The 27,358-nt window shown below is 34.5% G+C and overlaps 1 protein-coding gene and 1 non-coding gene across 5 annotated transcripts in view; both read left to right on the plus strand.

The window, feature by feature from the left end:
- Positions 1-27,358, plus strand: part of Pcdh9 (protocadherin 9) — an 842,435-nt gene that overhangs the window by 699,172 nt on the left and 115,905 nt on the right. The gene's annotated exons all lie outside the window — the stretch shown is intronic.
- Positions 19,946-20,107, plus strand: LOC119800531. Its single transcript, XR_005283034.1, has one exon. It is a non-coding gene; the product is annotated as a U1 spliceosomal RNA (small nuclear RNA).

Consider the following 27,358-nt stretch of genomic DNA (forward strand, 5'->3'; position numbering starts at 1 on the left):
TATATATATCTGACTCTGCTTTCTTCCTCCAAGAATTCAGTTCTGTCTTCTCTGCCTACCTAAGTTCTCTCCTATCAGGCCCAAAGCAGTTTCTTTATTAACCAATGAAAGCAACACAAAAACAGAAGGAATTCCTACACCAGTGATACAAGAAGAGGATCCCATAGAGGCAGTAGTTAGAAGCTAACCTTTGTCTGCAGTACCTGCCTAGCTGGGAAGCTGGGAGGAAGTAGGCAACTGTTAAAACTGTTAAAAGTTTACCTCTTTCCAGCGGTTGTGGTGCACACCCTAATCTTAGAACTCGGGAAGCAGAGGCAGGAGGATCTTTGTGAGTTCGAGTCCAGCCTTGTCTACAAGAGCTTGTTCCAGGTCAAGAAACCCTGTATCGGAAACAAACAAACAAACAAACACCAAAATCAAAACAAAAAAAAAAAAACAAAATAGAACTGGAAAAGTTGCCGTTAGTTTGGGTAGATTCCTCTGACACTCTGACATAGCATCATGTGTGATAAATTATTACAACTTACATTCTTAAGGCATTAGCTCTTTACTGTGAACACAGTAGGATTATAAGCATCTGCTATGTTCAATTCTCCTGAGCTACTAGTTGTTAACTCTGAGTCCATGTGTCCTGGTAGAGTTGTCTTAAAAAGTAGCACAAAAATGAGTTCCCAGTGATAAGAGGAAAATCACACCTCAAAAACTTGTATCATAGCCTTTTCAACAGTTGTATAGTGCTCATATGCCTCATGAAAATCTAGTAAAAATTTCATTAACAATATGCACGTATTAAAGAATTTTTAAAAATGTGTTACATGATCATTAATTCATAGGCAATTAAGAAAATGTTAACACTTATATTTTAAAGTCTATCATTTAGTTACATATTTATGCCATTCTGAAGCAAATTCACCTACTTTATTTAAAGAATGTTATTGGTTTATATATACATATCATTATACATTTAAATTTTGCTCAAAAAGTTAGATTAACTATCTTAAAATTATATGTTTTCAGATCACAGTTTTCTCTTCATAATAAGCAAATAGATAAACATACCAAACTTCTGGTTTTTGAGGGCCTTAACAATTTTAAGAATTCCAAATTTACTATACAAAGGAAATAAGCATTTATCTAGGAAGAATGTGTGGTTTCGTGATCTTTAGGAAGCACTCTTTATTGCATAAAAGAGTTGTTATAGAGTTTTATTCTTCTATCTTTTCTTAATGTATAACCTAACGAATAGCATGAATTTTTAAAAATATATTATGTTACATTTTCATAATACTAGTGTCTTCCTGAGGTGTCTCATTTGGGATATTCTTTGAACTGTCCGTACTCCAAATTTGGTGCTTTTAATGTATTACTATTATGATTGTGTGTGTTCATGTGTGATGCCTTTGTTAGCATAGGTGTGTTTAAGTGTGCCATATATATGATTTAACATCTTTTTTTTCTAGGAAATTTATGGAATGACATTAACCTTCCAGAATCAAATGAACAAATGTGTAGTCATAATTTTTCTTTTTTAAAGTTTACTTCAGCACTCTGCTATTCCACTTAAATAAATGTAACTCTTTTTTGCCAATATTAATTATCTACACATGATAATTGAATATTACCACTAATTGTAGTTAAGCTCTCTAAGATGGATAATTATTTTGGGACTATTAGCACAATTAAACTTTCACCAAAATTTTTACCAGAGGCATAAAACTTTCAGTCTTGTTTTTCATAAAACTATTTTGAACTTATTTTCTTTCTAATGCATCACATTCTTGGCCAGAGAAAAAAAGTCTTATTAGGGAAATAGTTTCTTTCCTTGTGAAGCTGCCTAACCATTTAAACTCATAACTTGATTTCCCATGCCTCTGAGCTACACTACATAGAAGTCAATCCTGGTAGGTTATAATTAGACATGTAGGATAATTCTAATGATGTCTTACAACTGATGGAATCAGCCTCAGCCCTGCCTACCACCTGATTACCATGGAAACCATTGCTGGCCAACCAAGTAATTCCGATCAAAAGGAATTATTATTAATCCTCCTAGTATATGTTGGGTAGGGATTTGCAGAGCCTTTGTTAAAGTTTCTCGTGGAAGCTGAAAGGTCCAATAAGGGGTAAATATTAATTCTTAATGTGCTGGAGAGCAAGAATGGCTTAGGCTCTGTGGGACACAACTGGCTTTCAGTAAATCAGATATTAACAGATTATAGGATCAGCCTTGCACTGCCCAGGGACTAGAGATAAACAGGTGGGTTTTACAGCAGGAAAGTAATTCCTAGAGCAGACTTAACCAAGTCATTGCCTCGTCAAACTGAAATTCGAAGGAGGAAAAATGGAATGTGTATCGAATTTGAAACTTGCTAGATTACATCTAAGGTAGCACCTACGTTACCATACAATTACTTGAAACCTTCTGTTTTCTCTATCACATATGCAATACTGCTACAGGTGGAACAGGATGATGGTTATGTGACAGATAAACAGTATTATAGAAGATCCTTCTATTATCTTTATATTTCCTCATGCTAGTACTTTAAACTACAAAATCATGTTAATAAGGAGGTAAAATAAGCATTACAAGTTACGGGTTATTGAACACAAAATCCTGTGTGTGTCCATACATACGTGCATGCATGTGTACTTTTGTGTGTATACATGCCTGCTTATGGTGGAGACTGAATCCAAGCCCTTGCATGTACTAAGAACGATTTATAAAATTGTACCATACCCTAACATCTGGAGACATATTTAAATGAAAATCATTATGAATAGTTATATATTATTGATTTATTTTACACAATTCGATATATAAATCAAGATTTTAACCATATGTAAAAGCATCAATATTATTTATATTATAATTTAACTTTACTAAGTCATAAACATTTTAAAATACCTTTGATTTGCCTGTTTTGTTTGTTATTCAAAGCATATAGAAAATAAAATGGTAGTAACATAAGGAGTAATGAATCTCTTTAGAGCAATAAAATTTAAAATATGAACAACATTTAATTGTCTAAAATTTGAGCAATATAAAAATTTTTTAGTTGGGTGGTTGTGGCACACGCTTTTAATCCCAGGACTCTAGAGATAGAGGCAGGAGGATCTCTGTGAGTTCAAGGCCAGTCTGGTCTCCAAAAGCTAGTTCCAGGACAGACACCAAAGCTACACAGAAAAACAATGCTTCAAAAAGAAAAAGAAAGAAAATTTCTAAAATAACCTCACTCCCTATTCTCCTTTTAAAAAGCAGATTTTATTGCATAATAAAATTATTTTCAAATTGGTTGTCCAATGAATAAAAATTTACTTCAGTGTATTTGTGAAAGATGATGTTTACTTAAAGAAATAAATTATAAAACCAAGGGGAATTATTTCTTGGTCCTCTAACTTTATAGATTACTTAACATATTTCTGATTTCCCTAGTTTTTAGTATGTAGTGAGCTCCTGTATTTGTTTTTGTTTTGGCAGTTTTAAAGAGTTAGGTCTGGAATTGGCATTTGGAGCTTATCATTATGAAATACGTTGTGTTTGCAGGGTGGGTAAACTGAAAAGGGAAATTCCATGTACAAGTGTCTGCACAAGAAACTGTTTATACTGGCTGCTTACTTAATAAAGATAATAAAGAAGACAAATCAACTCTCTCTCTCTCTCTCTCTCTCTCTCTCTCTCTCTCTCTCTCTCTCTCTCTCTCTCCACTTTATCTCTCCGTGTACCTACATTCACACACATTTGGGTTTTATTCAGTTCTGCCAAAACCAAAGTAGTGCAGTGATTTCAAACTGTGACTCCTAGCCCATTATAGACATTTCCTCATGAAAAGAATGCTGGTTCATGAGCAAGAAACTAACAGAAACATTCTTGCATATATTTTTCCAACTATTTAATAGTCTGAACTAATTGTAAGCATTGGCCATTTCTTCTGTGATTTTATATATAGAATTTATCACCATATTCTTCCTTAAGAGAGCATGTATTCACAATGACTGTTCTTAAGAGGCTTTCTTGTAGTTGTCTCTAAATTTTATTTCATGACTATATTTTTTTATTATTTATTGTTTGAGAGTTTGTTTGTAGTGAATCCACTCCTCTTTCTTACACCTTGAATTTCTGCTTTATTTCCCATTCCACTATTATTACTTCTCAAATAAATGTGTTCTTGTGTTAAACCCATTAGGAACACCAAATGTGATTGAATGTAGGACAATCTACTAGAGAATCTGGGAAAAGAACAAAAACAAACACCACCACCAAGACCACAACAAAAAACCCTAAAAACTATCCTCTCCCTCCTTTCCTTCATCCTTTAAGAAGAATTCAAAGGCTGCAGTGCACCACAACAAAAAAACCCTAAAAACTATCCTCTCCCTCCTTTCCTGCATCCTTTAAGAAGAATTCAAAGGCTGCAGTGCAGTGCAGCAGACAATTTTGTCACTGCCTGTTTTCATAAGCCAGTTATACACTCTCAGAGGCATTAGAACCCTTCCTTATCCCTTTAAGATATTAGAAATATCCCTTGTAAATTTGTGATATAGATACAAGCTTGTACATCTGTTGAAAACTCATTCAGTTTAGACATACAACCCAAGGAAATTACTCTTCTGGAGTAATTGCAGTCCAATTTCCTCTTTGCATACATAACCTGGCAATTCTGCATAATCTTGGAGTAGATAAACAACTAGCTTTAAGATTTATATTTGAGAAACCCAGAAAGTATAAAGGAAAGGATAAATATATTGCTGAGAAGCCAGAAAATGTTTTATTATAATTTAGAGATATCTAAAGTGATTTTCATTATCCACCAATCATACCTTTCCAATTTTTAATTCATTCAGATAAAATTCATATTGGATTTAATAAAAATATGTAGTAATGAAATATAAATATAAAATGGCAGCCTAATGATGGCTTTTTCCCCAAAGTTGCTATTGTGAGGAATGTGTCTCCAATGCAGATTAATTGCCTGCATGAGTAAGACTCTTGGATTGATTCCTCGCCCCTTGCAAATGATAAAGATATGTTACCATCTCTTGAAGAATTAGTTTTGCATTTCAAATTTTCAAAATAAATCAGTGAAACTGAAACTGTACACATGTGTATTCTGAAACAATTTATGTGAGATTAATCAATTTCTCTTCTGAACTGAGTAATGTATTTGTAGCTCACGTTGATGGGTCCTTTTATCTATTACGAGTAGACACTTAAGTGCCACTTTTGTAATTTACCTGGGTTTCCTAATAACCTTCTTCCTCGCCTTTAAGATGGAAAAGTTAGAGATTCAATCTCAAGGCTGGTTTCTAATTTCCTTGTTGCAAGTACAAAATTTGCCTAGAGTTTTGGGATGTAATTTTGAAGATGCTGTCAATATTCAAACTGGTTAATGTCTCTTCCCTGTCCATGATCACACTGTTTTCTAGCTAGTATACTTCACTGGCTAGTGAAGCAACACTCAAAAAGTGGCTTTACTGTTCGGGAGATGTAAATGGAGTGTGTGTAGAATGGCTATAAAAAAGCAATTTCATTTAGGAAAACTCATTTCTTCGTGTATATCCTGTGAAGGGATATTGTTTGATTAAAATAAAAGACATTAAAATTCAATAAAGACAGAATGATCATGGTTGAAAGAAGTTGAGTCATTTTAAAGTTAATTATGCTTGTGGCTGATCCTGGGCCTGTGTAGCAGATATCTATAATACAAGATCTGTTTGTTTCCACACTTCCACAATGAAGAAACGAGATCTGTGAGGAGTCTGCATGAAAATGCAGACAGGCCGAGAGGATAAGTTCAAGAATGAAGCCATAGAAAACAAAGATAAAAGTGTGGGCCCTTCTTTATAGGAGAGTGTAAACTTAGCATCCTTTTAGATATATTTTTTAATGAGTCTTCACTATACATTGGTCAATTAATGGGCAAAGGAACGCAACCAGGATTACCACCCAGCTTATAGAGCCCTGAATTTCTGAGCCGCCACTTTTTTTTCATTTGTTAGCAAAGTTGCTTTCATGTTGACTTCTCTTCCTCCTTCATAGATTTATTTTCTCATTCATAAATTCCACTAACGATAACTGCTTTATGTATATCAAACTGGAGAGGTGACAGAAACAAATAAATTATGAATTCAATAGAGTTCCCAAACTCATTATTTGTAAAAAGTATCTAAAGATCGTAGTTGTTACCGAAAATCACTTAAAGTTGATCAAATAGCCATAGAGAATTTCTAAGCCTCAAACACAAAATATTAATAATAAATTAAGGTGTGACCTAATTTTTCCCATGATGACTACACATTTCTTCCTGTAAATAAAAGTGGCAGTGACTTCATCACTAATCTACATACTTCCTCAATTTTAAAAAAAAAAGGGTAAGGAGGAGTCTCTGAGGGCTCCTTTTATTATTAAACTGCATAATGTCTTCACGCAGTGGCTGTTTGGGGTACATGAAAGACTGGGTTTTAGGCAGACAAGAGAACTTTTCACGGGCAGAGAATTTTTCTTCCATGTTTATCACACAGAAGCTGCCCTGATTATGTCGCGTGTTTAAAAGGCTTCTCTTTCTCTAAGTGACAAGCTTTTGGCCCACTTGGGTCATGCATGTTTATTTCTAAATAAGTTTAGAAATGCTAAAACAATGTGTATTGAGGAAATCAAGAATGTATATGGACTGACATTAACCAAGAAGCTAAAAGCAATTGATGAATTCAAGCATAGTGTTCCTTCTAATAGATTTTAAGTTTGCTTACCACCGTGATTCCTTTTCCACTATTCTTCTGAAACAAAATCCAATCTGAACCTTATGTAAGTGCTAGAAAACTTAAGACATGCAGTGAGAAATAACGAATGCATACATTAAATTGTGCATAACTTATAAACTATTTCAGACTTAATATCATCAACAAATTCTTGAAACAATAAACCCTATAATTTCATATCTACTAGCTTCTGTCAATAAAAATTATAAATAATGAGAACTGTTTGGCACAATTTGTTAAATGTTCCAATATATGCCAAGTAGTGAGGAAGGATCCTCTGATTTATTTTTGTGTGTGCTTACTTATAGTTAAGGACAATACACTGCAGTTGTGTATATATGCCTCTGAAAATGATTAATAATTTTAATCAAATTAACACTTCTATCATCTGTTATAGTTTTTGTTTGCTGGTTGATTGTTTTTGGCTTTTGAGACAAGATCTTACTACATGGTCTTGGCTGGTCTGGAAGTATAATGAAGACCAAGCTGCACTCAAACTCATAGAACTCCCCCTGCCTCTGCATCTTCAGTGAGCACTGGGATTAAAGGCACCCCTCAGAACATTTGGCCAGTTTGGTTCAATTTTGTTTCTTTTGTTTGTTTTTAATGTGGTAGGATTAGTCAAAATTCGATTTCTTGAACAATTTGTAGTGAATCAAACTATATTATTAAGTATTAATGGTGTTTTATAGCGCTTCAAAATTTACCCACTTAAATCATACTGTTTAACACCTCAACTGCAGAGGATCTGTTTGTTTGTTTTTTAAATATGAATCTCCATTTTTCAAAGTGCATAGTGACATTCCTAGATCTGTATTTGTTTGCTCTTCTGGTTTTCAACAACTTGAAGCTGTGAGTTATCCATACCTCTGACACCTGCTTTCCAGATTGCAGCCTTAGCATAAAAAGAAAATTGAGAACAGTTGGTCTCATGTACCTTAAGGTTCTCTTTTGAAAGTTCTGCCTCCACTGATTCAACCAACTGTACTTCAAAACATTTGAAAAATGTTTTAGCAGCAATGGGCATAAACAAAGTGGTTTCAAGTTACAAATCTGTAAACATTGTATACAAAAGTTATTTATATTTAATTCATATTTTACATGTATCTTAAGTGACTCAACACTGAACTAAAGCATATAGAAAAATGATAATAAGTAATATGCAATAACTATATTGTTTTATATAAAACACTTGTGCAGTTTGGATTTTTGTATATACAGTAGTTAAGAGTTAAGTATTTATAGAACCATTACTTTGATATCAATGGACAGTTGTGACATATTGATACTTTTGAATTATTATGATTAGGAAGAACACAGTAATAAAGTTTTGTGTGTGTGTGTGTGTGTGTGTGTGTGATGGAGGAGGGTCATCTGTCTATGTGTTACTTTCATTGGTTAATAAAGAAACTGCCTTGGCTCTTTAATAAGACAGAAAATTAGGTAGGTAAAGTAGACAGAACAGGATTGTGGGAGAAAGAAAGCAGAGTCAGGCAGATGCCTCAGGCAGTCACCATGCCTCTCCTCTCCAAGACAGATGCAGGTTAAGATCTCTCTTGGTAAGCCACCACCTCATTTTGCTACACAGATTACTAAATATGGGTTAAAGCAAGATGTGAGAATTAGCCAATAAGAGGCTGAAACTAATGGGCCAGGCAGTGTTTAAAGGAATACAATTTGTGCATTGTTATTTTGGGGCATAAGCTAGCCAGGTGGCTGGGAGCCGGGGAAGGCGGGAATGCAGCCCGCTGCTCTCACTACATGTGTGTGTGCGTGTGTGTGTGTGTGTGTGTGTGTGTGTGTGATAGAGATGGAGAAATGTCTTAGTGGTTAAGAGTGGATACTATTCCTGCAGGGACTTCAATATTTTTCCCAGCATATATCTACAGCATCTCTCAACCTCAGGTACCTCCAGATCTGTACACCTTCTGACCTTTGCAGGAACTGTACTCATATGTACAAGTCCAAAGGCAAGCACACATAGATACAGACGTGCGCGCGCACACACACGCACACACACACACACACACATAAATATTTGAAAAATGAAGGCTTCAAAATAAACATGTTCATGAGACTTCACCATTATTAATATCTCTAGTTAAATAATATTTCAATTTGCTATTATATCTTATTCTAAACTTAAGACGTTGGACTTTAGCCCCATACTCTTTATATGAAAACAGCTGTGAAAACTTAGTTGAAGTTTAGAGACACTCTAGGTTTCCAAAATGAACTCAATATACAACAAAATAAAAAGTCAGCTTTGGTATTCTTAAGTCAATTTAGGAATATAATTCAAAATATTGAGTAATCTAGAAACAAAGATGAAAAAGCAGAACCAAATCACATCTAAAGATAAAACTCTCTAGGGTCACAAAGATGAAGGTGACTCAAATTATTTTGAACTATTATGACAGAATGCTAATTATTACAAAAATTACAATGTTTAAGAATATATTTTCTCTTATATTTAGAGACTCGGAAGCTTAGATCAAGTTTGTGGTTGCATCCAGATATCATCCTTCAGTGCCTTTGTGTCTGAAAGTAGAAAGCTGGAGAGACAAGAGATCCTGGTTCACCCCTTTCCCAAAGTTTCAGCTTTATCCCAAAGGATAAACTCTTCTGGCCCCAGCACCTTCTAGACATTCTTTGTCCCGTTTTGCCAAGAGGGAAATCACATATCAATATAAGCTTGTCCCCTCGGTCACTATGTTAGTGAGTGACCTATATTTATTGTAAACTTAAAACACTGTGAAAAAAATAAAACAGCAAATTGTGTTTTATGACTACTGGGTAATGATTCTTTGAAAAAGTATTTTGTCCTTAAGCTGATACTACATGAGGCTTCCAAATGAAGAGGGAGAAGGAATCACAGATACACAGAGTTCCATGACTGCATTAAAGAAAACCGCTAGCCAGGCAGTGGTGGCGCATGCCTTTAATCCCAGCACTTGAGAGGCAGAGGCAGGCGGATCTCTGAGTTCCAGGCCAGCCTGGTCTACAAGAGCTAGTTCCAGGACAGGCTCTAGAAACTACAGGGAAACCCTGTCTCGAAAAACCAAAAAAAAAAAAAAAAAAAAAAAAAAAAAAAAAAAAAAAAAAAAAAAAAAAAGAAAAGAAAAAAGAAAAAGAAAAAAGAAAAAAAGAAAACCGCTAATTCCCCAGGACCCTGCTTCTTTCCGTTTGCAGCACTCCAGCATAGGTTCAGCTTTGACTCTGGGATCCTAAAAGAGATTCCTTTTCTTTGCTGCTGAGTTATTTGTGTGTATCTGTGGATAATTAAAGCAAAACCTTTTTGGAGTTCAGCATTAAATCCTACTTTTTGTTATTCTCTGGCAATATATAGCAACTCTTATTTCTTCTTGTCTTAATGAATTGAATTTTAATGAATATAATGTGAAAGTTGCTTTGCTATATATAATTTTTAAGTGAGCCTCTGAAGGAACAAGATGAATTCATCTTTTTTTAGTTATTAATACTTCATAAAGCATATCACGACTTTAGCATATTGGTGACTTTGATATGGTAAGACAATTAGCATGCCACCAATGCAAATATTATGATAAGACTCTAGTACCAAATTACCAGCTTTGATAAAACCCTGGTAGTTTCCAATTTAATAACTGATTTACATGCTACAGATAAAGCACTAATTCTCATAATGGACAGGCATCAAAGAATCATACATTTGATTTTACTGTTTTCAAAAGGGACTTCTACTTTATAGAAACAAGATATAGACACAGTTGGGGGTCAGAGTTTGTAACATTTAGTCTTGTTTCATTCTTTAATATCTCATAGTGATATAATTTCAACAGTTCCCTTACCGAGCTTCTGTCCCCCTTCCCTTCACTTTATGCTGTACCACAATGTGATCTCTATGAAAGCACTTTCTTGATTGCAATTCCTTTACACTGGTTTATCATTTTTCCTTGAGTCAAACCTCATTTCCACTTTAGCCTACTGATTTCTTACCAATTAGCTATTTTCTTAAGGCATATTATTTCACACTCCATGATTTTATACACAATTCTCCATCTCATAGGCTCTGAATATGACTCACTGACTCCTAGTTAGAATATCAGAGTAACACAAATATTTTATGTGAATAAATTTAGTAATTATAATGATAGTACAGTATTAAAAAACCACAAAGCCAAAAATGCTTGAAAATACTTTTCAGTGTATTTGCATATCATTTAAAAATCTACACATATTCTTCACTTATGAGACTAAAAATATATATTTCAGGGCTTCTGAAGACATTTCAGTGTGCAAAAGCATTTTCTGTACAAGGTTGGGGATCTAAGTTCAAATTGACCATAATCCCCACAGAGTGAGTTTCTATAATCCTAGCACTCTGACAGATGGGAAACAGAGACAGGAGAATTCCCTAATCAGACGAGCCAGAGAACTTGTCATGTGCAGTGAAAAAAAGAAGTACTGGTTCAAGAAATAAAGGACCAACAGCCAAGATAGTTTCCTAATCTCCGCGTACACACAGTTACCTGTGTTCTCCTAACAAGGGCAGATATACATACACACTTCTCTCTTCTATCTCTCCTCTCCTCCCTCTGTTTCTCTGTTTCTCTGTCTCTGTCTGTCTCTGTCTCAGTCTGTCTCTGTCTCTCTCTGTGTCTCTGTCTCTGTCTCTCTCTCTCTCTCTCTCTCTCTCATACACACACACATACCTGTAAAAAGAAGAAAAATTTTACTATAATCAGTCCTTTATTTGGACTGCTTATTTCTTTTAATTTTCTCAGAAAGTATTGATCATCCAGTCTGTGCCAAACACTGCATTCTTATAATGAAACATTAATAAAAAAGAGGAAATTACATATATTTGACGCAAATCAAAAGCATATGAATATTTCAATCCTAAAAATCCATATTCCTTTTGATCAAATCTGAAGTACATAATTCATTCAAATTTACTTTCTAAAGATTGAAATGTAAATAAGGATAAATAAGGATAATTTTTTGAGATACTCTACTTTAATTTTGTTTTGTTAAAATTTTATTACAAAAGTTGTAACTGAATTAAAACATCACACATATTTTCTGTATAAAATCCAGATTGTTATGGATTTTCAAAAGCTTTAGCCAGTTGATAAAGGGAGCAGTAAGAGCCCAGAGAAGATAATAATAAATTGTAATATGACCAGTAATCATATTAATAACATTTAATAAAAATTTTGAATTCTCGAAGTCTGTTATGTAATATATTGATAGATTTGTAATACCTAGCCCATTATTTCTTAATGTAAGAAATGTGTTTACAGTAAGTTTAAATTAAAGAAACTTCTGATCAAATTCCATCATAATTTTTGCATTTAACATGTAATTTTAGAAAATTAATTAATGCATCCTGACCATAATACACGTGACTGCTCTCTTAGTTTCATGTGAGAATATCCAAACAAAAGACAATTTTGATTATTGAAATTAAGATCCACTTGTGAAAGCCTAATTAGCACTGTTTATTAACTTTTTATAAGTGAAAATGCTTATTTGATTAGCACAAGCTTTAATATTATATTATTTGATTAGCACTGAGTTTAATCTTATATGTGAGAATATGTTCTCAGTATAATCAAAGTGAGTAAAATAGGGAAGAACCTGAATGACACTGATCCTTAAGCTGCATCCTGAATGCCTGGCCATTGTAGTTCATACACTGTGATGGATCATATCATTTCATAAGAAACTGATTCTGATAGACTATAGCCAAAGTTTAAAATAAGACAAACCAAGTAAGGAACACGCCATAATATGAATGTTTGAGATTCTACAACAAGGTCCATTTCACTAGCACGTAACTTTGTTTAATTAGCATGAAGGCACTATCCAAAAATCTCTATATTAGTTCATAAAATAGATTAAGAGCTTGAACAATAAAAATGTCATTGCTTGCTAGTTAAATTTCCTTTAAGATACTTTATTTTGAATATACTTTTCGTATATTAATGTTACTTGGATTATAAAAATGATGAACGTCTAAGAAAAAATATTTACAAATCATTAACTTAAATTTAAAAAATCTGCAAAGGCAAAACGTTAAACCAATCATTAACACTTATTCTTTTAATTAACATTCAACAAGCTTGCTATTACAAGTTACTCTGACATAATTTAACTGATAAAATTCTAATTGACATTTGATAATTATGCTGATTAAAACATATTTTTCTACCATTCTAAATGAAAACTACCTGCTTAAACATCCCTTTTCTTTCACAAGTTAATAAGAAAATGATATTTTTACATTCTTCTGGTCTCAAAATTGTCATTTATATGATTTACATTACATAGGGTTTAGAAATTTGGAGTATACTTTCTTACAGTAAAATTAACTACCTTCCTTGGGGCACTCAGCCATATTTTTCTTGTTTGCTAATCTCAGTCCTAGTGATAATTACATCATACTTGGAGCCATGCTCCCTCCTACATAATAGTGAGATGGCTATTAGAAGTAATCATTTAGTCTAAATTGTATTCACCATTTCTTCCTTATTCTACATACATTCATTGCTGTTTGCTTTCTTTTGCCTCTTATTTTCTCACTGTCCTCATAACACACTTTCTCACTTTTCCCTCCATCTCCAGGAAAATGGTAACCAATGATTGAGTCTGACAGAAAGATAATTTTGAGATAAGAAATGAAATAGTTTCAGAATTTTCATATTTTTCTCACTTACGTCCACAATTCTGTAATTCCTTTATACGAATTGGCCTCTTTCCCTTCTTCTTGAGTTTTGATAAAGATTTATAAGTAATATTAGGCTTCTTCTCACTGTCATTAATTTTTCCTAAATTCTGAGTTTTCTTTACGACTACATCCTAGCATGTAGGAGAGTCTCCATCATAGCCCACTTTGAGCAGCTTCTCAGGGTTGTGAAAGAAACCCGAAAACATTATATTGTGATCATCACTTTGACTTCGGTAGCCCCTTGTCACCAGGATAGGGAGTTAAGTCTATACTGCTGAACACACTACATATTTCAGACACAGGACCCAGAAGCTCCTGAATCTTTAGAAGTGTTCTTAAAACATTTTCCCTGAGGATTAGTTTTATTGTACAAGAAATACATAGGTAAACTTCCAAAGTATGAGAAGAACCAATAGTCCTACTCAGGTCTAATGTCTATGAAGCACGTCAATGACCAGCATGGCACTATAACCTAAAAATACAGTAATAACACACATACCTTGGTGGTAACCTACTGCTGTTATTAGACATAAGACCCATTCAACAAGAGGGAAAGTATGACTGATACTAGAAACCTTGCCAACTACCTAGGGCTAGTGAGGTTATGTAGAAGAGAAGCTACAATGCTGGTTTGGCTAGACAGGCTGACCAGTAAGATCTGGCAAACCTCCTTCCCTGCATCCACAGTGATGAGACTACAGTTGTTTGCCAATACAGCTTTTTATGTGAGCGCTGGGGATCCTAACTCAGGCCCTCATGCTTGTAAAGCAAAATCACATTGATTTTTATTTAAAACTCTTAAAGTTTCAAACAAAAGAACCCAGGTTTTGTGCTGACATTTTACTTTTGCTTTTGTGCCTGTGCATACATGCTAGTCAAGTATTCTATCACTGAGCCACACAGTCAGCTCAGGATAGAAGTGTGCGGACATGTGTGCACTTCCAGGTGGGTGTGAAAGCCAGAAGTCAGTGACAAGTGGCTTTCTTCATCACCCTCCACTTTACTTTGCTTGAGACAAGGTTCTGCACTGAAGCTGAGGCTCACAGGTTCAGCTAGACTAGGTGGCTAGCCAGCCCCGGGGAGCTATCCATCCCACCTCCCCAGTGCTAGACTGGTGATCCAAAACCAAGACCTTATGCTTACATGACACACATTTACCAGCTCAGCCACTCCCCAGCCTGAAATGCATTACTACTATTTAAGTAATACTTTAAAATTTATTACTACTATTTACTCAGCTGGGCAGTGGTGACACACACCTTTAATCCCAGCATTTGAGAGGCAGGTGGATCTCTGTGAGTTCAAGGCCAGTCTGGTCTACAGAGCAAGTTCCATGTCAGCCTGGACTGTTAGAGAAACCCTGTCTCAAACACACACACACCAAGATTTCTACACTCACAGTCATAAAAGTAATGTGACTTTGATTTTTCTCTTCTCGAGGTATAGTGGCCAGCTTTGTGAGTTAAGGGTATATGTGTTGGAAGTATTCTCTCCTGGTCTATTTTCTGTAATGGTAATATGTATGATTTCAGTTACATAATTTTAAAAGTTCATCAATAAAAGTTACCTGAGCTAGTGTTCTTTGGAGTAAACTTTTAAATAAAATATTCAAATTCTGTAAAAAAAAATTACTAAACCAATGTAACCCCTGCATTCTAAATATTTGTCCACATACAAAAAAAAAAAAAAAAGGATTTTAGTCCTAAACCCTCATCAAGGAAACTTCTCTTTGTAACATATGACAGAAGACCACAACCAATTTAAATATAGGGTTGTAGAGTTCGGTACCATAAGATACATCTTCAATATCCCTTCAACACCCAAGGCTCAAAGATTACTACTGTAGAAGTGTGTGTGGAAAGATTGTAATGGCAGAGGAACAGGAAGTTCTCTGTAACATCTGTCTCCTAGGAATGCCAGCATATACATCTCATAATCTCACCAGCGCTACTACCTAAACATAACTTGAAAGGGCAACAGTAGTAGGCATGCTAACATGGATGGGGAGAGCCCATAAGGCATCAATCTTACCTATGCAAAGAATTACAGGCAACAAAGAAATGCGGACAATGGGAGAAATAAATTTTCCTGGAGAAAAGCCCATCATTTTTTTTGTCCAATACAAAATATTTGGCACTAAAACCATATATACAAGCATCATAATCATAATCATTATATAGATAAGTAGGTTGTGTTTATGTATTTACAAAATCTGTATGTTCGTATACATTAAAATATGTATGTGACAATGATTAATGACATGAAGAAATATCATGCATTTGAAAAAGAGCAAGGAGAGGCATATGGGAATATTTAGAGTGAGAAAAGGGAAAGGAAATATTTGCATAGAAATAAAAGGAAATAACTTTTAAAAGTAAGTCTCTGACATATTAACATTTCCAGTAGAGACGCTAACTTTTCAAAAGTTAACCAATAGTGTATATTTAAAAATATAAGTAATTATAAAAGTAAAAAAACATAAGTAATTTAAATTTTCCATGGCAATGATTAAAGGTACCAAGGTAGTAACTATATGTATAGTAAAATAAAGTGAGACTTATTATTTTGAAAGTAGCATTTTAGACTTGCTTCGGGGAAATGACCTTCAGCTTCTGATATGTTGTCATTCATTCCTAGAGGTGGCTTTAAGCAACCTGGCTTAGAGCACTTTAAATTGTGACCAGCCTTTTGCAACTTTCCTTCAAGAATACAACATAATCAAGTTAAATCCAGGGTTCTGTGAGGCTAATGCTTATTTATATAGAAGTTTGAGATTATTAATATTATCTATTTCAATATTTTCTTATAACAAATAATCAGGAAGTACATGTTTTAATAAACCCATTTGTGGTTGAATATAAAGAAAACCCTAAACAGAGGAAAACATTTGTGGTATAAAAATCATTAAAGCCACACACAATAATAATTCTTACCCTTTTAAACGTCTTCCTAGAAATCATTTATAGTTTTTAAGTTGAGATTTATAGTTTTTATCACTACTCCTACCCAAATTGGCATGTATGAAGCAATGATAATCAAAGAAAGAAGAATATCAATTTAAGACTTGGGGGGTATTGCAACAATTGGAGGGATGGTCAGTGGGAGGAACTGAGAGAGGAAAGGGACTAAGGAAAGTGATATAATTCCATTTCAATTAATGATCTATTAATCAAATTGAAGATAAAACCCTGAACAGAAAAAAAAAAACCTTCCTAAAATAATATTTAAAATGGTCATGGAGTATGTATGTGACTCAGCCAATCTAGACACAAGAAGACACAGTCTTGGTGGGAACTTCGCTAGCCCAAGTTCACTTAGGTTAGAACAAAAGGCTGACTGCATGAGGCACTTTCTTACTAGCATTTGCATTTTCCTTAATGGGCTCTGCAGTACTAAGAATGGCCTAGCTTTTAATTTGCTAAACATACCCATCTTCCTTGAAAAAGACTGCACTTGGCCATAAAAGTTTGTGCTGCTGCTAGTGACTCAAACTAGTTGACCTCAGTATCAAGAATTTTTAAAAATAACCAGTCATTTTTCCCCCTTTTCTTTAGCTGCAGGCCATTTTTCTGTGTCCTTCTTTCTTATGACATTATAAATGATGTCCTTCCCTTAATCTCAGGGTTACCTTGAAGATATTTATAGACCTGGTTCTGATCCCTCTGAGGGAGCTCATCAATGTAGACTTTTCAAACTTCGCTTTTCATGTTTTCAAACTTCACTTCATAACATTTATTTTGGCAAAATAAAATTGGTCAACATCAAAAAATTGTCCTTGTGTAAACTTTTTAAACTATGTGGATTTAAAAACTTCTTATAAACAAAATCACAGGAACTGGGAGCATGACTTAGCTCCTTGGAGTGCTTGCTATGCAAGAATGGGGGGTTTGAGTTTGAAGCCCAGTGCCTACATCAAAGGAAGTAGATACACAACAATCCCACAGCCATTTTGGTTAGTCATTCTAGCTAAACTAGCATGATCAAGATGGTATCCCAAAGAAATACCACCTAAAAAAAAAAGGATGGACAGCGGTTGAAGAAGCTTTCGAACTCACATGCTTGCACAGAATATCCTCGCACACAAAAGGAAATGACAAACGAAAGGAAAAAGTACATGAGGGTAGAGGATTTTATTATTCATGTGGTAGTCATTTGCCCAAGTTTGCCGTTCTAATATTTACATTGCTGTTGATTTGTTGGTGTATGCCACTGATTTGTTTTGCCTGTGTATTCTTCTGTGCACAAATGTCTTAGTCTCACTAGCTTTCCTAAGTTTTGCTGTTCTTGTATATACAAACATACATACACAAGCACAGTCTTCAATCATAGATGAAGTTGTACATTGAATATAATATTGGTATTTTCTCCTTATTCCTTTGTAGATAAGGCCCCTTACCTGGACTGGTAGAATACATCCTATTACCTCTAATTTTTTATAAATTAATAATTTCCATAACATAATAATTCTAATTATTGTTGTGAGAGGGTTCAGAAGTCTGATATTAATTTAAAACATTATTACATTATATTATATTGTAATTACATACTATGATGCATTTTATAGTATACTTCTGGAGTACCACAGGTCAGCAATCAAGGTGTTTATAAAAACTTAAGCAATCATGTTTCTCAAAGATCAACAGAAACACATATAGATTATTTATGCTTTTATTAGTATCTCAAACACTATCTGACAAACACCTTTTGACCATTTTACATTCATTGAATATGATATGCTTTCTATATTTCATACATTGAATACATAGAACTGAATGAAGCATTTATAAGATGAAATATATAGCAATCAGCTTTATGATTTAATGCAGAAACTGGGATGGCAAACTTGGTTTGAACTTTTGATAAAAAAAATTTATCAAAGACTCTTACAACAGAATGTAGTTTGTTTGGTTTTTTGGTTTTTTTGTTCGTTTTTGCTTTATTATTGTTGTCTTTTTGTTTTTATTTGATTTGTTTTTTGTATTTTGATTTGTTCAAGACAGGGTTTCTCTGGGTAGCTTTGCAGCCTGTCCTGTAACTGGTTCTGTAGACCAGGCTGGCCTTGAACTCATGGAGACCTGCCTCTCCTTGCCTCCCGAGTTCTGGGAATAAAGGCATTGCCACTTGGTGCATGTAGGCTCTTTAAACAAGATGTTTTACAAATAAAAAATAGGGCAAAATATAAATACTTTAGTTTATAAGTTTAATAAATATCATTTTATTTCCTCAAAAATATCATTTTAAACATGTCCTTATTCTTTTTTTTTTAAACCTCGTTTTTTTTTTAACTCAAATTTTTATAAGCAAACATTTATACAAATTTCAGAAACAACCATCTTTACAAATGTCACATCTGTCCCTGGACATAATATTCATAATTTGCTTTTAGAACAAACTCAAAGTAAGGGTTGGATTTCAGGTTTCCCAGCTGCTCTGCCTGAAGCAGGTCCTTCACCTCTGGCAAGTATTCGCTGAGCTGGATGCCATCTTTTATAAGTTTCTGAAAGACAGTGTGTTTGTGAAGATCTTGCATGTCCTTATTCTTAATGTGGTCAATTCTCTTTCATTTTTATCAATAAGATACATTAACAGAAATTTTACAAAGGGTAAAATCATTATAACTAAGATGAGATGTAAACATACTAAAATTTGATTAATGCAATTAATTTCCTGTGTAAACAGCACCAAAATAATTTCATTATCACTTCTCATTTAATGTCACATTTATCAAAAATGAAGATATATTAGTGTTCAAAAAGGACAAGAACCACAAAGCATTTATTTTTCTTTAGAAAAGTCTTTTAATGAGGATAGAATTTACATGTGAGTTTCACAGTTGTACAGACTGTATTGCCAGGTTGCCATCCACAGCTATGACCAGCAAACTCTGCAATGGGGAATAAAAGCACACATCTAAGTGAACAAGCAAGCTTCCTGTTCCTTGTAATGAGAGGGAAATAAATAAATAAAGAAGGATAAATGCAAGTAATAAAATGAAATGGAGAAATGCATCATTTCAACAAGACAAGCAAATAGAGATGTTTCTGCTCCTTATATCATGAATATGCAGTTGAGAAGTCGTGAAGGTAATGGAGAATCACATAATTAGCATTTAACTGTGTAATCAAAAGAGTTTATCAGCTATATTAAGCAATTATTTTCCATCAGTTCATGACTTAAGTTATTATAACCAAATCACTCTATTTTTATACAGTTTAAAAGAAAAACCCTCAGTGCAGTTTAGTATTTTATTTGTGTAGAAAACATTTTATTAATTTCTAAAGGCAAGTGTTAATTTTCTTATGTTAACACTGTAGCTAATAATACTACCTCGTTTGTTTTTCTTGTGTCATTATTCAGTAAAATTACAGCACATATTATTCCTTCTTTCCGATTCAACCTGTAAAATCAGACTATGTCTATATCTGTGTAGGTATGATATAATGCTCTACTAATAACTTGTTCTTTTAATTATTTTGAATATTTACCTGACACGTGAAATAACCTGATCAAGAATGTGCTTTTCCCAGACAATGCTTGTCCATTGCACTGTATATATGCTGGCTTCTGCCATTTCCTCAAGAGTGGAAAACTAGACTGCATGATTTGAGGGAGTGGGTACTGTGTTCACAGAGAATTCCACATTCACATTTCCAGAGGGAAGAGAGAATATGTATATTTTAATGCATAGTTTGTTATCTGTCTTAATTAGAGTTACTGTGGCTGTTATGAAACTCCATGACCAAAAGCAACTTGGAGAGGCAAGTTTTCATTTGGCTTAGTCTGTCACTGCAGGAAGTCAGGACAGGAACTGAAAGAAGGGCAGGAACCTGGAGGCAGAAGCCATGGAGGGTTGCCAATTACTGGCTTGTTCATTCTGGTTCAGCCTGTTTTTTTTTTTTTTTTTTTGTTTTTTTTTTTTTTAATAGAATCTAGGACCACCATCCTAGGATAGCAACACCTACAATGCTCTTTACTCTGTCTTATGATCCACTATTTAAGAAAATCTCTTATATCTGGATCTTTTTAAAGTATTTTTTTACCTGTGGTTTCCTCCTTTCAGATGAATGTAGCTTTTATTGTGTTGGGATAAAACTAACCAGGACATTGATGATTCATAAAAAAGTATATGACTTCTTTAAAAATGATAAACTTTGATGAATATGACAATAAACTCTGTGACTTACTAGCATGTATTTGACCTTAAAATGCCAGGTCAACTGAATTTTGTTAAATTTTATTACGTAGACATTTGAGTTTTTAATTAACTTTGTATGGGTGTATTTATTTACTTTTATTTTCTCTAATGATGCATATCTTTTATATAAGTTTATAACATTCCATACCTTACCTTTCCCCTTGTTTAAAAATAATATCAAAGAAAATGACCTTGGGAGCTCAGTCCGGTGCTCCAATGTGGGGCTCTGTCATTTTCTTCATCTATCGTCAGGTGGAGGTTCTATGGTGATATGCAAGAAATTCATCAGTATGGCTATAGGAACTGGCCTTTTCAGGCTCCCTCTCCTCAGCTGCCCAAGGAACTAACTGGGGGCGTCTCCCTGGAAACCTGGGAACCCCTCTAGGGTCAAGTCTCTTGACAACCCTCAGGTAGCTCCTTAAATTAAGATATATGCTTCCCTGCTCTCATATCCACCCTTCCTATATCCCAAGCACCCCATTCCTCCGAGCTCCCCCCGCTCTCCCCTTCACACTTTTCTCTCCCCATCTTCCCTTGGCCCAGTCTTGCCCAACCCTCAAGTTCCCAATTTTGCCTGCGATCGTGTCTACTTCCAATATCCAGGAGGATTACTATATCTTTTTTTGGGAGTTCACCTTCTTATTATCTTCTCAAGGATCCCAAATTTATAGGCTCGATGTCCTTTAATTATGGCTAGAAACCGAATATGAGTGAGTACATCCCATGTTCATCTTTATGGGTCTGGGTTACCTCACTCAGAATAGTGTTTTCTATGGGTCCTGATGAGGAGCAGAAGGAGAGAGAACATGAGAAAGAAAGTCAGGACCGTGAGGGAACCTCCAGCTAGCGACAGATGGGGAAGGTGACTGAGCCCCACATTGGAGCACTGGACTGAGCTCCCAAGGTCCCGATGAGGAGCAGAAGGAGCGAGAACATGAGGGAGAAAGTCAGGAACGAGAGGGGTGCGTTCACGCATGGAGACGGTGGGACAGAACTAAAGGGAGATCACCAACTCCAGTTGGAATGGGACTGATGGATCATGCGACAAAACCCGTCTCTCTGAGTGTGGCCAACAGCGGGGGCTGACTGAGAAGCAAAGGACAATGGCTCTGGGCTCTGATTCTTCTGCATGGACGGGCTCTGTGGGAGCCTTCTCAGCTTGGTCGATCACCTTCCTGGACCTGGGGGGAGTTGGGAGGACCTTGGTCTTAGCATAGAGTGGGGAACCCTGATGGCTCCTTGGCCTTGAGAGGGAGGGAGGGGAGGTATGGGTGGAGGGAAGGGGAGGGGAGGGGGAGGAGGAGGGGGAGAGAAGGGGGAGAAGGAGGGGAGGGAGGGGGGGAGGAGGAGGGAAGGAGATGGAAATTTTTAAATATAAAAAAAATAAACCATGAGGAAAAAAAAAAAAACAAAACAAAAACAAAAACAAAAAAAAAAAAAAGAAAATGACCTTAAAAAGGTTCTCTGTAGTTGTGTTTTCTAATCATAAAGTATAGTTTCTGTTTCCTTTCTTATAAAGAAGTGGATATAAATGAAGGGTTAACTTCTCTTGTGTTTGGCATCTCCTTTCTTTGTCACGGTTATCTGTTTTTTATGCTATGCATTTAGTTCCTCATTTATAAAATCAGTTCAGTACAATGGAAGAGTAATAGTGCCACTAATTATACACTGAATAGACTAAACTATTTTTGGAGCCATCTGATTACTTTCTCTTGTAACTACAAATTAGAAAACTTTCTTTCTTTTTCTTTTTGGAGTTTTCAACTCTATATCAGTTTCTTCAATTATATTATAAGATACGGTGATATAGCTATAATTTATTATTGTACAATATTTCAACAATCAGGTTTTTATGGTTATCTGTTTCCATTTTTTGGTTTTTATGTGGTGTGTGATGGATTAGAATCATTACAGAGTTCAGACAGGGGTCATCCATGTATCCTTAATAGTTACCACGCACGCTAAACTTATGTGGAGCACATGTTTGATGTTTTTGTTTTGTTTTGCTTCTCTAACAAACTATTCATAGTAAACAAAACTCCTTAAATTTAATATAATAACAAGTGATCCCAACGAGACAGATTTCATACAAAGTTGACTTTTTCAATGTTTGACCTGTGATATCTACACAACAGAGGGAATTAAACTCCAACTGGAAGACTAGGGACTATAGTTGAGCACATCCATTTCCTATGGATTTGAAGCATTTTGTTTTGTAGTGGGCAGTAAGCACTCCTGAGATACTGAGACATATGCTATAAACCCTATGAATATTATGGTCTGAACATTTAACAATTCAGCTCCCTCCCTAAGATGTACTGTTTGAGATACTCTCTAAGAGGATTCTTGCAGAGTGAGGCAAAGACATAGCTGTGAACTTTTGCAGCTGTGGCTTGCTCATTTTGTTTTAGTGTCTTTATTTCCATTTTAAAACCAAACACAGTTACTCTTACAGTTATTCAGGCCATGCTTACCACTTTAAAAAGATAGACACAATGGTCTCATATTATTGAAAAGTGCAAATGAAAACCAGCTCTTCTTTGGATGTGTTTTGGTTTTAAACTAGCTTTTATTAAGCTATGGGTAGCTTCTAGAAGAAAATTGAATCAACCTAAGTTATGTATCTAATATTTCATTAAATTTTGTGAATTAGAAGATGATAGAAATAAAAAATTTGGCTATGAAAATAAGTTACCAAAACACCATAGTCTTTATTTATAATGTCTTTCTTAAAATCTTTATATAAAAATTGATCCAAAGTTATTAATGTGAAAGTGGAATTTAAACCAATCACATAGTAGAATAGTAAGCTATATTTTGTCTAATAGCAAAGTCTATAAAGTGATAACCATAATTCAACGTTTTATTTTAAGTCCTTATTAAACACACACACACACACACACACACACACACACACACACACACACATATATATATATATATATATATATATATATATATATATATATACCATTGATGTGAAATGAAATCCTGTAGTGATTAGCTGTGGGCTGGCTTCCCACCGCCCTATGCCCCAAAATAATTACACAGAAACTGTATTCTTTTAAACACTGCCTGGCCCATTATTTTCTGCCTCTTACTCACATCTTGATTAACCCATATCTAATAATCTGTGTAGCAACCACGAAGTGGTGTCTTACCGGGAAGTTTCTAGCTTACATCCATCTTGGGCTGGAGCTTCATCGCGTCTGGCTTCTCTCTCAGGAGAGGCACGGTGGTCTGTCTCACTTAGGAGAGGTGTGGCATCTGACTGAGCCATCTACCTCACTTCCTTCTTCCTGTTCTGTCTACTCCACCCACCTAAGGGCCGGTCTATCAGATGGCCCAGGCAGTTTCTTTATTAATTATCCAATGAAATCATCAGATAGATAGAAGACACACCTACATCAAAATCCACTGTTCAATTTGTTTTATTTGACTGTACTTGTGTTGAATATGTTACTTTGTCTAGGAAATTAGCTTGCATACACAACTCTTTAGAAAGTGTTCCATGGTTCATCAATAAAGATTACATGCATCTATGCATTTACCTTTAAATGGAGGTCATCATTTTTTTTTCACATAGTGCCTGAATCTTTCCAAAGATTCCATAAAGGGATTCCTGTGCTTCCTATGGCAAGCAGAGATTTATGATGTATTCAGACCCATTCTAAATGATTACATCAAAAATTTTCTATTACCTACACTAGAGAATTGGATGAGTCAGGAAGTCGGAATTTCGAAGGACCTTTATCTTTGACCTTTATCTTTGCTGTAGTTTCAGTCAAACAACATAGAATTGTTCTATGGTACCAATAATAAGAGTGGTTATGATGGCAAGGTATCTACTGGAAGCAAGAAGTTTACCATCAGCAAGGCGCACATTCATGTAGTTCAAGATAAGTTTATTTATACACATCGTCATTGATAAAGAACCTCAAGGTTCAAGGATCTTGTCCAGTCAGATTTTCTGATGTTTATGTCCTCGCTATACTTTTCATGACAGACTTGGTATTATAAAAAATATGATTTACTCATTATGAAAAGATTTACTTAACCTTAGGCTCCTGGGATACTTTGTTTTTTGAGAATTGAATGTATCTTTTCTTATTTTAAACATCATCATCATTATATCATTGCCACCAACAATAGCATCAACACCAAAAACACTCATTGTTTTCCTCTTTCCAAGTTCATGATCATATAGCAAAGGTGTAATACTCTGCATTCTAACGTGAAAAACATAGCTTAGTGACACAAATATATTATAGAAGCTTCTCTGTGTTTCTACATCACTCAGGATATCATGTCAAATCTGTATCTTACCAGTTTCTAGGTATTTTCCTTTTAGCTTTTATAGCTGAACAAAATCATGTCAGTCATCTCTGACTGCAAAAAAAAAAAAAAAAAAAAAAAAAACAAAGCAAACTGCCAGCTTCTTTGCAGAAAAAAATCGAATATGGATTTCCACAGCTCTCCTAAGGTACAGTTTCTTTGCCATTCATGTGTGTGCATTCAGATATCTTTTATGTCTATATCTACACTCTGTGTTCTCTCTCGATCATTTTCTGATAAACGGCCCTTCATATCTAATTGGACAAACTAATAAAAAATTAAATCTATGGGCTTCAAAGGTTGGTTTTTGAAAATTATATCCAATAGCAATAAGTTTCATATTTTTAGGCAATTGCATACATACTTTTTCTATTATTAGAAAAAGTAGAATGTTTTTGAGTTCCTGGACAAGATCTGAAGATGAATTTGTAGGTATGGAACAGGTTTCATTTGTTTGCCTCAATTTTTTAAAATAATATTTTTTTTCCAAAAATTTCTTCTATTGGCAGTGATAATCACTGGCAATCTAAAACCAGAAATTATGAATAGAAATCATACATTTTATCCTTTACACATTAACTCCTAGCTTGAAGAATAGGGTGGTTCAAAAGCACCAAGTCATTCTTATTATCATATTCAGACAAGATAAATGAATAAATCCATTCCCAAAATATACATATACGTAAGAGTGCTTTTGGAAGCATCTTGAAATTCACCAGTGCAGTAGCATATATCTTTAAGAGCAATGCATCTCTCATCAGTCATATCTGCTGATGCCGTTGCTTGTGCTTTAGTCCGGCAGAAAATCTGTGAAAACCCCTGACAGCTATCAGAAAATATCGAGAAAACTAAGCTTACTAGATATATCTATTCTATAAATTCTAATTTTTATAGAAGTCGGGAAGTATTTTGTGATTTGGTAAGGATCAATTTATCTCTTCTCTGGTCACGAAGACAGCAGTATTTTTTGTTTGCTTTTCAGTTTGACTTTTAGACACCTAATTGGAGGTCATTGAGGTGATAGTTCTTTCACATCCATTTTGCAGAATACTTTGTTTCTCTTATATTTTATTGTTCTGCTTTTTTTTTTCACTAGAACTGTTAGTTACCTTCCTTTGACATATGTCTTCCCCTCTACTACACTAAATAAAGATGAAAGACAATAAGGATATGGCTACCAATGTAGACAGAGAAGAGTGATTGGAAATGAACCATAAGCGTTCAGCAAAGATGGAGGATCCTGTTGCAAACACTGTGGCAGTTGCTGGGTGTTGCCTGGAGGCAACCTCACCAATTACAGCAGAGTTCATTTGTAGATGTTGGGAATTGCTTTGTGGTTAGGATTGCCATGAAGAGATGCCATTTATCATACATAGATGGAACTGGAAGTGTAACAATGTCCAATAGTTGGTCACTAAATCTGAAATGTTATCTAAAACAGATGGATTTGGAGAAAACATGTTGGCAGACACTGTTACTGTTGCAATCAGCCTCCTGGAACTTTGGTGAATAGCACAGCCATTTTCATTTGAATATGGAAATACACAACAAAGGAATTAAAGAAGTGGGAAAAGATAAGAAAAAGAGTATTGGAAGGCAATTGAGTTTGGATTGATATTTAAACTCAGCTTTATTCCGAATGCTAGTTGTTTCACTTAATTTATTGCTTCAAATTATCCATTTTACCAACTCTAATACTTAATCCTAAAAGTTTTCAAGGCCTCCAGGTAATCTTATATGTTTCTCTAAGATATGTTGTTAGAATCTCAGAGTTTTTATTTCCAAGAACTGTATCCTGGTTGAAAAAAATAGACATCTCTTTCTCTGAACAATGCTGGTTCTTGTAATGTATGCTGATCTTTATTCTGTTAGATGTTTGTTACTTTGTCCTATCTTTATAAATGAAAACAGATAAGACTTTATTCATCTTTTTATAAAATTTTTATTATGTTGAAATTAAGTCTGTTTACTTGAGGGGGCAAAATAACCATATAATAGTATATGTGTGGAAACGTATTTACAAAGCTGACAACTTACAGAAGAATAAATATCTTAGCAAAATTTGATCACATGAGCAAGGTTTCACTCAGAATAAAAGAAATATGTATTGTAAATACTTAGCAGAATTTTGTATCACACTAAAAACTTGCTTAATTCATGGAATTTATTAAATGTTTTTGTAGATCATAGTCATCTCGACTGCAAAAAGCAAATGTGTTTATGCTTCTATAAAGTTAAAACAACATCTACCTTCATATCTGTCATTAAGTAACAAATAGCTTTTCTCATAGCAAATATACTTTAAATGGAGAGGAAATTTTCTCAGAAAGCTAGTACTCTGGACACACCAAAGGGGTATA

The sequence above is a fragment of the Arvicola amphibius genome, chromosome 13, assembly GCF_903992535.2.
Source record: "Arvicola amphibius chromosome 13, mArvAmp1.2, whole genome shotgun sequence".
Lineage (NCBI taxonomy): Eukaryota > Metazoa > Chordata > Mammalia > Rodentia > Cricetidae > Arvicola > Arvicola amphibius.